Source organism: Alexandromys fortis, unplaced genomic scaffold, assembly GCF_014885135.2.
Source record: "Alexandromys fortis isolate MF-2015 unplaced genomic scaffold, M_Fortis_MF-2015_v1.1 scaffold_10, whole genome shotgun sequence".
Taxonomy (NCBI): Eukaryota; Metazoa; Chordata; class Mammalia; order Rodentia; family Cricetidae; genus Alexandromys; species Alexandromys fortis.
The window spans coordinates 19,061,504-19,074,131 of NW_026067895.1; the positions used below are offsets into that span (position 1 = coordinate 19,061,504).

The window sequence follows — 12,628 nt, forward strand, 5'->3', positions numbered from 1 at the left end:
TCAAAGCTATTGATACCGAGAAACAGCAAGGATGCTTGGTGACTTTGCATAAAATCCTTGATATAAAGGGAAGTAGAGTCTTCCTTCTGTTTCCATTAAACAAAATGTAGTTCACCGTTTGGTTATTCTGGAGGCATCTTGACTGTTTCCTTAGCTATTTTTACCATGTTAGTCTGCCTAGTGTTTTTTTTTTTTTTGAGGACAGATGTGGTAGAACAGTGTAACCCCATATCTGATGTGGGATTCCCCTCTGTATGCTATGGATATGTTTTATTACCATTGGTTTATAACGAAGTTGCTTCAGTCTATGGCAGGGCGGAATATAGCCAGGCTGGAAGAGATAAAAAGAGAGAGTAAGCAGAATAAAGGAGACACCGTTGCTGCTGAAGAAGAAAGACACCAGAACCTTTCCTGGTAAGCCACAGTCTCATGGTAATACACAGATTGATAGTAATGGGTTAATTTAAGATATGTGCTAGGTTAGAATATGCCTAAATCATTGGCCGAGCAATGCTGTAATTAATAAAGTGTCTGGGTGATTATTCAGGTCTGGGCAGCCGGGAAATGAATGCACAGTATCTACACATATCTCTCCAGGAACAATAGAAGAAAACTGTTATATAGAGCCTTATTGTTCAAGTGACTTCCAAACCCGAGGTCCACATCTAGAGTTCAAAACTGTATATATAGCAGCCTGGACATTTTTCCTGATGCCACTCTAATGTCTTGTGGATAAAGTGTGATACTGCCAAACAGAGCAAATCATTTCATTAGAGTTGCCCTGTGTGTGAGAGAGAGATTCTCCAGAAATTAGTCATTTTCAAAATAAAAGATCAGCATTACCAATATTTTTTCCTTTTCTCAATCTCTACAACTCTATGCTTAAGTCTCTCCACTAGGCACAAAGTGTATGGAAAAAACTGAGATAAAGTGAGCTCGTATAATTCTTGATGATTAATCGCTCCAGACTAATAATATAATTGGTTACCTAAATACAGTATTTATTAAACATAATATATACTATAAGATCCATAAAAGAAAATTCTTCTAGATTTCTTACTGTGAGCAGGTGTTATTCTAAGCATTTTACATACAGTAATCTAGTTAAGTCTTACAAAAGCCCTTGCACTCAATGTTATTTATTAGTAATCTCATTTTGTACATAGAAAAGTTGAAGTACAGAGAGTCAAAGTCTAAAGTAAATAAGTATATAAAGACAATCCTAACGGCAATGCTATTAAATCAAGAAAGTGTATCTTATCTCTTAATAGAAACTTAGCTTGGTAAAATGGTTATGTTCTCCCAGAAGGAGAAGTACCATGTGTATTCAGAGAGGCTCCTGTTCCTAGCTGTTTACTGGCAACATTAAATTACAAGTGTTCTCAGAAACTGTTGTTGCCACATCTGGAAAATCAGCATGTGACTACACAGATTGTGTGATCCATGGTGGCCCCATATCCCTTCTGCTACATCAAGAAGAGAAAATCCAAGATGTCTGAAATCAATCGTTTAAGAGATTATGAACTCTCTATTCAAAACCTTACTAAGGGACTGTTGCGGTTTGCTTATGAAGTGTACCACAGAGGCTCATGTGTTAAAGGTTTGATCTCAGTCTGCAGTGCTGATGGGAAGTAGTGGAACCTTGAGGAGATAGTAGTTAGTACAGCATGCTCATGAATGGTGATATTGGCACTCAGTGTTGCTTCTCTTTCTCTACTGGCCCTTAGGAGATAACTAGCCTTCCCTATAACCAACCACCTCATGATGTTCTACCTCATCACGGATCTAAAACAAAGGAACCAAGTGACACACTTGGACAAATACCTCTGAATCTATAAGCCCAAATAAGCCTTTTTTCTCCAAGTCATTGTATGTCAGGAATTATGTCACAAAAACAGAAAGCTAACTAACGCAGGACCCAAGTGGCTAAGTTATCCAAACACCTGTCCTCTCCATACCCAGGGATCTCCTTGCTGCTCGACTTTTGAGAGCCTGTGAATAACAAATATAATGGTTTGCTGCATGAATTACCCCTGGGACATATAACAACATGATGTGGGACAGTGGTCTATGTTTCGTCAATTATATTTTAAATAAACGCTGATTAGGTGTGACAACCAGACAGGAAGTAGAGGCAGGTCAATGAGGACAGGAGAATTCTGGGAAGAAGAAAGCCCATTCCTCAGCAGTCCTGACCAGCCACAGAATAAGCAAGATGTGACTGCCTCGCTGAAAAAGGTACTGAGTCATGTGGCTAACACAGATAAAAATAATGGGCTAATATAAGTTATAAGAGTTAATACGAAGCCTGAGCTAATGGGCCAATCAGCTTATAGTTAATGTAGACTGTGTGATTTCTTTGGGACTTAACAACTGCGGAAACTGGGCAGGACAGAAAACCTTGGTCAAAAACAACACAACTCAGAATATAGGTACACTGCTTCAGTTTCCCTCATTAGGTGCAGGTGTTTTGTGAATTCTAAACCAAACTTTTACCCAAATGAATTATAGCGACCTAAATTCTCTAAAGAAAAATGTTGTTCTTAAATCCTAGGTAACTTCAAAATAACAAATGGCCTGTTTCCACTACATACCGTAAAGAAAATGTATGGCTGTTTAAGATGGATTAGCTCCTCACCTCCTCCTAAAGATTATGAGGCTGCTTTAATTAAAAATTCTAAACTCTCAAATGTGTAAAGCAATAATGCATTTTGTGACAGAAGTAAGAAAATTACAGGACTTCTTTTTTTCATGTTCTCTATCCTCCATCTGGAAGCATCTCACAATGTAATTTAGTGATTTAGGTGGGGGAAGTGGGTCATAGAATAATCACAAATACACAATTAGTAGTAAAGACCCACAGTCATTTAAGAAGATGCACGAAAGACAGGAGTCAAAATGATCAAGCACAATGAACCTACAGGCAATGCTACCAACATAGATAGAATATTCACTATGTAACAGATATCTTTCTATTGTCTTACATACTTTAACTCATTCTCTTCATAAAAAATCATGAAATAGACACAATTTACCATCTATATAATTAGAAGAGAGAATTGAATATAGAGAGGTTATGTAACTTCCCAAGGAAATAGATGGAATGAAACATTTCAACACGGGCATTTCAGTCCAGAGCTAGATCACTGAATAGTGGTTTCTTCTTAAAGTAGTTTTCTGCTGATTGCTGTTTTTTCTGGCCCCAGAGATGAAGAAACACTTTGTCAGTTCTTTACCTAGAGGAGTTCACTGAGAGAAGAGTCTTCTTCAGTGTTTGTATTTTGGAGAAGGGGTCACTGGTTCTGATACTATCTCCTACAGATTTACCAAGTTTAAAAAAATGCCATACAATGGTCATACTTGTATATCAGAGAGCTTCGGAACACCTTTATCTAACTTCCGTTGGCAGAGTGAACAGTAGTTAGTGCCTCCCATTTGTACTTTTATCTATGGTATTTCATGAATCCAGCAAAAACCAAATACACAAAAACAAGTCTCAAGCAACACAGGAGGAGCAGCAAGCTGATATCTGAGCTTGTTTTATCCTATTACATTCTAATGGCATGAGTCTGTTGATAGAAACATGTCCATACCAATCTCTTTTCAGTATTCCTGACACAAACTCAAACTCAAGAAATGGGGGGGGGGATTTAAAATGGACTACAAAGCCAATAAGGCCTTTGGAAATATCTATTGCAGGGTTTCAAACTAACACTTTCCTCTTCAAATATCTTTTGGAGTCTTCAGAATCTGACCATTAATCAGGAGATAAGGAGAGACCCAGTCTTGTTCATATTACTCATTATTATGTCATGGATGTTGGTAAGTATTTCCAGCAGATAGTAGGTACTGAATACACCTTAATGACAGAATAGTTTAGAGTAAACATGACTTCTGTAAATCTGGTTCCATCACTAGTGAGGAAATCAGATGAGACCACTTTATCCAAATTTATTCTAAAATTTCTAATATGAGATTCACAACACAAAATGCAGTAAAAGGAAAACTACTCAGATTTATTACCTCTCAGCCTATTTTGTGTACCCCAGGAATCATTGACTAGAGTACCAGCATTTGAAGACAAAGTCCTTCACCAAACCAATATGAAAAATTCTGTTATAGTATCTGACATTTTCAAGCATTTAAATCTGGAGTCCACAATAAACTTTGTGTCTCAGAAATGCATTTTAAACATCTCTTTACTTCAGCTTTCTCAATTTTAAAACCAAATAAGGAGGCATCTCAGAGTTAGTCTAAGAATAAATTTTAAAATACACCAAAAGTGATAACAGTTATCATTTAGTAAATGTCTAATAAATGGAGGGAAGAAATTGAGTAGGAACAAGCTCTACACTCATTCTCAGGTTCATCTACATTTTAAGGTCTCATTTTTAACATAAAAACCATATTAATTAGGTAATTATCAAATTTCCTTAAATTAATTTGGCAATTATCAAGTCTCCTTATACTCTGTCCACCAGGTCACTCCTGGAGAAAATTTACGATGTCTTCTAAGAGATCTTGTCAACAGTAGGTTTCATCCCTGTTGTATGAATAACCCTTATTATTATAAGAAGAATATGTTTTATTGAATGAAAGAATTTATATATTTTCTACAAATACATTGCTTGTCTCTAGCCAGAGAACCTCATTAAGTTAATCTCAAACTGCATTTCCAAATAACTTTAATGAACAGAGCTCTTGACTTTATCATACCCTAAAGATCCCAACCTTCTGTGCTACTGTAAATATTAACACCTGCAGGAACTTTTGAGAGTATTGGTTCCAGGCAAGAATTTTGCCAAAACTTTCACTGTCACACCTGGGAGATGCAGGGGGTTAACATCAGCTGTGGCAATTATACAGATAAGGGAGGGGCATTAAAATCTCTCAGGCTACAATAAGAAACTAAAGACATGCCTCCAAATCTGTCAAACAAGAAAGAAAGCTAGATCTGTTTCTCTAGATTGCAGTTGGCCTAACTAACCCATTCTCCAGTTGTGGAGTTTCCACTTGTAATGATTTCCTTGTATTCTCATTCTAGTGTAATTTCAGATTGATCAATTGCATAAGTGTATATTTTCTTTACTCATCCACCAACTTTCCTGCTTCATGGCTCTTCCTCCTTATAATTCTCAAGTATTTTTATAAATAGTTTCAGTAATCAGACATGAAAATAAAATATCATAGATGCCAAGCCCTCCACTTAATTTTAAGGGGAGAAAGGAAATAATTGGACTGCATACAACCTATTTTTATGAAATTATTCTATAGAACAGAATGATCTTTCCTTCAGAAAGATTCCACCTTATCCACCTTCATGGGTTTGCTAAAATGAGGACAGTAGTTTGTGGAAAGACACTTGTAAGCCTTTAAAGTATGATATTTAAGACCGTCAGGCTGATTCTTACGTACTTCAATAGGCACAGACAGAAAGTCCAAACTTAAAAGAAAAATATTTGTGGTGTCACTAATTTAATAGCAATACTTTTCTACAACATTCAGACTATACTTTAAAGTCCTTACAAGTGCATTAACTCACAATGGACTGCACAATCAATTGCATGATTATTAGATTGTGGGATGTTTATGATGAAACCCCAAAATGTATTCTAGATTGGGCAGTAGACTTTGTGCAGTGTGGATTTTTCCAACAAATGAGATATACAGCTATCTCTCCATCTCTCACTTGTGCAAGTAGTTAAGGCCAAAGTCACTGGCTCCAACTCCAACGCTCCTGGCAGAGCACACTTTAATTAACCAAAGTTCACTATCTCCAAAGTATATAGTTAGAATGAGATGAATTCTCAGCTCCCGGAGGCTTCAAACACAAAGGGAAAGCTCCCAAAACACACACACACACACGAGAGAGAGAGAGAGAGAGAGAGAGAGAGAGAGAGAGAGAGAGAGACAGANGAGACAGAGAGAGACAGAGAGAGACAGAGAGAGACAGAGAAAGAGAGGGGGGGGGTAAGAGAGGGGGTAGGGAAGGAAGAGAGAGATGGAGAGAGAGTGGGAGGAGGGAGGAGAGAGAACAGGAACAGTTTTCTTTCTTCACATTTTTCTCTTCCATTTGCAGACACATAGGAGCAGCAGTGACTACTGGGACTAATTTGATTGTCAGATGGCAGGGCACTACTGGGGTCATTTCTACCGTTGTTCAGGGTCACAGCACAGTGTCAAGCAATTGAAAATGGCTCCCTCTTCTTGCTCTTAGCCATGCAGCTGAAGTAGTGAGTTAGCACAAGGTTCTGTTTCTGTGCAGCTCTGCTCTCTTTCCTTTCTGTGGAGTGCTAAGCTTGAGCTAATAGCTTGAGATGCTTCCTGGGTCATCTTAGGCAGAATTCAGTTTCATTCCTTCTTACAACATGCCTCCATGTTGCTGTGGTTCCATTCCTCTACAGCTGGCAGATGTGATGGGTTAGACAGATCTACCAGAAAGAAAATAGAAATTATGCTCATATAGTCCTGTCAGATTCCCCAGAATTCCGTGTCTGCGATTTCAAGTTCCACCCACTTTCAAACATGTTGTTTCATCAGTTTCCTCTCTGTGTTCCATATGGATGCTACTTCCTGGAGACCTTCCCATGAAAGAAGGGAGTCTGAGTCTCGCTGAGAAGCCAGATGTTATGAATCATTCCCTTCTAATAATTTATCATGAGCAATAACACTACAGCAGAACGATGGTTTGGAAAAAATACTATGATTTCAATAGTATTATATAATATAATATTATATAACAATTAGAATTGTTAAAAACAATTCTATTAGAGTTAGTTTATACCTTGATTAAATATTCAATATATTCAAGTTTATCCAAAATAACCAGACAAAAATTGATGTATATGAATTTATTTGCAGGAAATCCAACATCTTCAGAATCTCTCTCTCTCTCACACACACACACATACCACATGTATATATGCACACATACATGTGTGCATGCATGTACACATGCATCACCTTGAGAAGGACTGGGAAGCTGATCTTTCAAGTCTAGCATCTGAACTGTGGAGGTTTCCTTGATGTTCCAAATAATTTGAAATAAGAGTATTGGTATCATTTCTTATACACACTTATTTCACACTCACAGGCACAGAGAGAGAGAGTTTGGTTTATACACAACAACATTTTTCTGCCCTCTGGGGGTGTTGTATATCAAGAACAAGTTCACTGCACCTGTTGAATGTGACTCTCGAGGACACCTCGTGAGAGTGAGGTGTGCAGGCAAGAAGCAGTCAGCTGCCCTCTGTGCCTGTTAGAGCTCATAGACAACACCTCCTTCACCAGGAGGAAAGTCAAACTGTGCTTTCAATGGCTTTTCCTGCAGAGCAGTGACTTGTCAATAAAGTCACTTTATTTCCAAATCCTAACCTCCCGTCCTGTTACAAGAATCCTGTCATTTGCACATCATTAAATAGAGCCTAAATGTTTCTCTCGGGGTAAAAGAAAGAGAATAAAGCTGGGAGAATATTCAGCAGCTACCTCCTCGGGCAGTTATAAAACCTCAATATATGGGGAAAAGATCATGCCTGGCTTCCCAGAGGAAGAAAAGAAAAGGAAAAGAAAGGAAGGGAAGGAAAGGGAAGGGGGAAGGGGAGAGGGAGGGGAGGGGAGGGAAGGAGAGGAGAGGAGAGGGGAGAGGAGGGGAGGAGAGGAAAGGAAAGGAAAAAAAAGAGGGATGAAAGGATGGAGGGAGGGAGAGAGGGAGAGAGCAAAGAAGGAAGGGAGCAAAAGCATTTAAGAGTTGTCAAACTGCATAGTCTTTTTCATCAGTACTTTCTTACCATTGTCATAACAGATGCAATCTGTGTCAAAGATTTTCAGCTTTTACTTCAGCCCCAGAGGAATTCTCAAGCTGTTGCCTTTAAACAACTCAAATGTTTTCTAAAGTACATGAGCACTTATAGCAATTACAATGGAATGGTTTTCAGCATCTCAGAACCTTAATGTCAGATGTCTAGTAGGAAAAAGCTTTGCCTGCATTTTTGTTACAATGCCTACTCTCTTCTTCTGCCATCATTGTGCTCAAGAGAAAGGTGAGTCCTTCAGTACAAAGACGGGCAGATCTGGCTCTCCACAGGACCCTCAAAGAGGAGAAACGTTGGGTATCATCTGGTGGGGGTGGGACAGTGGAAGAGAAATGAAAAAAGATTAAACCTGACTAAATATCTAGAAAAAGGAAGTTAAAATAATATTCTGGCAAGATCTTGTTACCATCTCTATCTTGTTATAGAAAGGGAGGATTCTGTGTAGCTCTGTCCTGCTTAGAATGGCAAGAGGGAAGTTGGCACCACATGAAGGACCGATGATCACACATTCTTTTTATCCCAACAAGCTGCTTCAGTCACCAGCAAACACACTCCCTAAACCTTCTATACCTCCTGTGCCTCCCTAGCTAAACTGGACCCGGGGTTAAATACATGTTTTGTGAAGCTATTATATAGTTAGAGAAAAATCTTCAGTTACACAGAGCAATATATCATAAAAAGAAATATCCCTCCCGCTGATGCTGCCTTACGTCCTTGTGCCCTTGACACAAATAACCACACTTCACAGGGTAGTTTATCTCACCTCGTGAAATGATTATCACATATGCAAACATATTTATACATAAGGTATATTTTAATTCAGACAGGAGTCCTACGAAGCATACACTCTTGACACGTGCATTTTAGACTCTGTGTATCTGAACAATTTTCCATAGCAGTACATCCAGATCTAATTTGTTCTTTCTCAAGGACTAAATTGTGTTTGGTCAGGCTATAATTTAATGAGTCCTCCCTAAGTGACCATTAGGTGACTCAGTTGCTGGTTGTTATCTGCCATGTTACAGTTATTTGTGCATTCATCTTTTAGCAGTTAGGCAAGTATAACTCAAAAGCAAAATCCTGGCTAAGTACTCACATTGTTACTTTTTGATAGATAATGTCAGTTGTCCCTCAGTAAGAAAGCACAAAAGGAAGATGTTTGTTTTTTATATTCTTTCCAGCACCTACTGTTTACCAATGTATAAAAAAAACTGCATTTCATTTTTGTATTTTAATTTCATTAATTGTGAAAATGGGAATCTACCTTTCAATATAAATTCAAAGTAGAGCTTTATAATGTTCTGTTTATACACAAACACAGACATATGATTTCTATTATAGGTGACCTTTTGAATCCTTTGCTTCTTTCTGACATTACTTATTTATTATTCTTGGTTTGTTGGAATAAGTATATGAAATTATATGTGTCTAATACTCACTCGCATTTTCCCTTCTTTGTCCTCTAGGATTGTTTTTTACTTTGCTTATAGTATTATTATAATAGTGGAGCTTTCATATGTTTTAGACAGAGCCCAAATCAACTTTGTCTTGCATTTTATAACTTCTGTGTCTTCTGTGAGGCCTCGGGGACTTACTTCATCAAACTTTTGTCAATGACTAGTAGTTTCTCTGTTACTTTTTTACCTAATTCTTTAAGTATGGCCATTTTAATCTATTATAATCTGTTTTGGTATGAAGACATGTAGTAAGAGCTAGCTAAAAGTTCTTCCTGAATTTTTAGCTGTCCAAATATAATTTATTTCTAATCTAATTTTGTTTCAGTGATTTCAAATAGTATCCTGTATATCAAATTCCAAATTATGTGTACGCCTGTTTGTAATCCTGTGTTCTATTCCACTGATGTTTCTAGTTATACTTCAGTTACAAACTGACTCAATTATTGTGACTATGTCATGCAGCTTTTTTCAGCTGAAAAGCAAGGAGTCATTAGAAGTCACTAAGGTCATGAACACACAGAGAGCCTGGAGCAGCATGGCAGGGCCTTCGAGGAGAGTTCAGACTCAGCACCAGAGGCAGACAGTGTAGCCAGATCTCCACCTGATTCCCAGGCAAGAGTCACTGGAAGGGGGTGCAGAACAAGATACATGACTAATGGCCCTTTTGTGTTAACTCATTTCCCTGGTGAGGAATTCTGGTGTCTGGAAATTTGTTAGTTTGGAAGTTTGTTAGGCAGACCTCCTTGACAAACTCTTGGGTGCTTGTTAGCATCTCTGAGAAAGGAGGCAGAAGATTGGGTGGCCTGATCAGAGGCAGCACTTTCAAATCACATCCTTATACTTACGTCATTGGATTTCCATCTTTATATACACATTCATTATTTTAGAAATGACTTGAAGATTGTCAATCTAAAGCCTCCTTTATGCCCACTATACATTTTGTCCCTGATAGCTTTGAGGGCTAGCATTTTTTTCATAGCCTTTTTTCAGACTTTCTTGTTTTCTTTTTATTATTATTAAATTTATTTTTTAAAACAGTCTTTTCTGGGCCTATCCTCCTGCAACCTCGGTGGAACTCTGAAACACAGCTTACACCAAAGCTAGGGAGACTTAAGAGGTGAGTAAACAGCCACATGGAGGGACACCCCACTCTCTAGAACAAAACTCTGGGCCCCTCTCCCAACTCCCTTGGCTTTTCATGGCAGCCAGCAGGGAGTTTCATGCAGATAGGATAAAATCCACCAAAAACCAACATCATCCCCGGGACCCTCCAAGCTACTAGCCCCAATCTGCCTAAAAGCTAAGAGCTTGCTACAACACTGAGGGGACCAAGAGAGAAGACCAAGAGAGCGAAACAGGAGAGAAGACCAAGAGAGCAGGCTTATGGAGACCTCAGAAGCTTTCTGAAACACAGGCATTGACAGTACAGACCAGACCAAGAAAAACTCCCACTCAGACAGCCACTGCAAGGATTGGATCAAAACACAAAGACACTTTCAGCCTCATTTGAAGGAAGAGATGGGTAGGCACCACTGTAAGAATTCATTCAATGACCTACAAAGCAACATAGTAACACCAGAACCCAGTGATCACACAACAGGAATACTTGATTATCCTAACCAAGAAGAAGAAAAAAAAACTTTAAACGTAACATCAAACCTCACACACTAATAGTAGGAGACTTCAACACTCCACTCTCGCCCAATGGATGGTCAACCAGACAGAAACTTAACAGAGAAATAAGAGAACTAACAGCTGTCATGAATCAAATGGACTTAACAGACATCTATAAAAATGCCACCGAAACAAAAAAAGAGCATACCTTCTTCTCAGCACCTCATTGAACCTTCTCTAAAATTGATCACATACTTGGTAACAAAGAAAACCTCCATGGATACAAAAAAAATGGAGTAACCCCCTGTGTCTTATCAGATCACCATGGATTAAAGTTAGAATTTGACAACAATACTATGCTCAGAAAGCTACAAACTCATGGAAATTGAACAGTGAACTACCACCCCTGTGTCAAGGAAGAAATCAAGAAAGAAATTAAAGACCTCCTTGAAATCAACAAAAATGAAGGCACAGCATATCCAAACCTATGGGACGCTATGAAAGCAGTGCTAAGAGAAAAGTTCATATCACTAAGTGCCACAAAAAGAAAATGGAGAAAGGTCACATTAGTGACTTAACAGTACACCTGAAAGCTCTAGGGAAAAAAAGAAGCAGACTCATCCAGGGAAAGTAGAAGACAGGAAATAATCAAATTGAGGGCTGAAATCAACAAAATAGAAACAAAGAAAACAATACAAAGAATCAATGAGACAAAGAGCTGGTTCTTTGAAAAAATCAACAAGATAGACAAACCCTTATCCAAACTAATCAAAAGGCAGAGAGAGAACATCCAAATTAACAAAATCAGAAATGAAATGGGATATAAAAACAGACACTGAGGAAATTCAGAGAATCATTAGGTCATACTACAAAACCCTGTACTTCAAAAAATTGGAAAATATAAAAGAAATGGACAATTTTCTAGATAGATACCATATACCAAAATTAAATCAAAAACAGCTGAGCAATTTAAATAGACCTATAAACTGTAAGGAAATAGAAGCTGTAATCAAAATAACTCCCAACTAAAAAATGCCCAGGGCTGGATGGTTTTAGTGCAGAATTCTACCAGAAATTCCAAGAAGTGCTAATACCTATATTCCTCAAATATATATGTTCCACATAACAGAAACAGAAGGAACATTGCCAAACTCTGTTTATGAGGCTACAGTTACCCTGATACCACAACCATACAAAGACTCAACCAAAAAAGAGAATTATAGACTCATTCATGAACATGGATGCAAAAATACTCAATAAAATACTGGCAAACCGAATCCACGAACACATTAAAAAAAAATCATCCACCATGATCAAGTCAGATTCATCCCAGAGATGCAGGGCTGGTTCAACATATGAAAATCTATCAATGTAATTCATCATATAATAAATTGAAAGAAAAAATCATATAATAATCTCATTAGATGCTGAAAAAGCATTTGACAAAACCTAACACCCCTTCGTGATGAAGGTCTTAAAGAGATATCAGTGATAAAAGGAACATACTAAATATAATAAAAGCAATATACAGCAAATTGACAGCCAACATCAAATTAAATGGAGAGAAACTCAAAGCGATTCCACTAAAAGTAGGAATGAGACAAGGCTGTTCACTCTCTCCATATCTCTTCAACATAGTTCTTGAAGTTTTGACTATATCAATATGACAAGAAAAGAAGATCAAGGGGATTCAAATTGGAAAGGAAGAAGTGAAACTTTTGTTATTTGCAGATGATATAATATATA

General features: G+C 37.8%; 1 long non-coding RNA gene across 1 annotated transcript in view; it reads right to left on the bottom strand.

Moving 5' to 3' along the window:
* Window positions 1-277: 277 nt before the first annotated feature.
* Window positions 278-12,628, bottom strand: part of LOC126510555 (uncharacterized) — a 25,884-nt gene continuing 13,533 nt past the window's right edge. The window contains exons 2-3 of the long non-coding RNA XR_007594429.1: window positions 6,155-6,431; window positions 278-331 (exon numbers count right to left, since the gene is read on the bottom strand). This is a non-coding gene — a long non-coding RNA (uncharacterized lncRNA). The remainder of the gene's footprint in view (window positions 332-6,154; window positions 6,432-12,628) is intronic.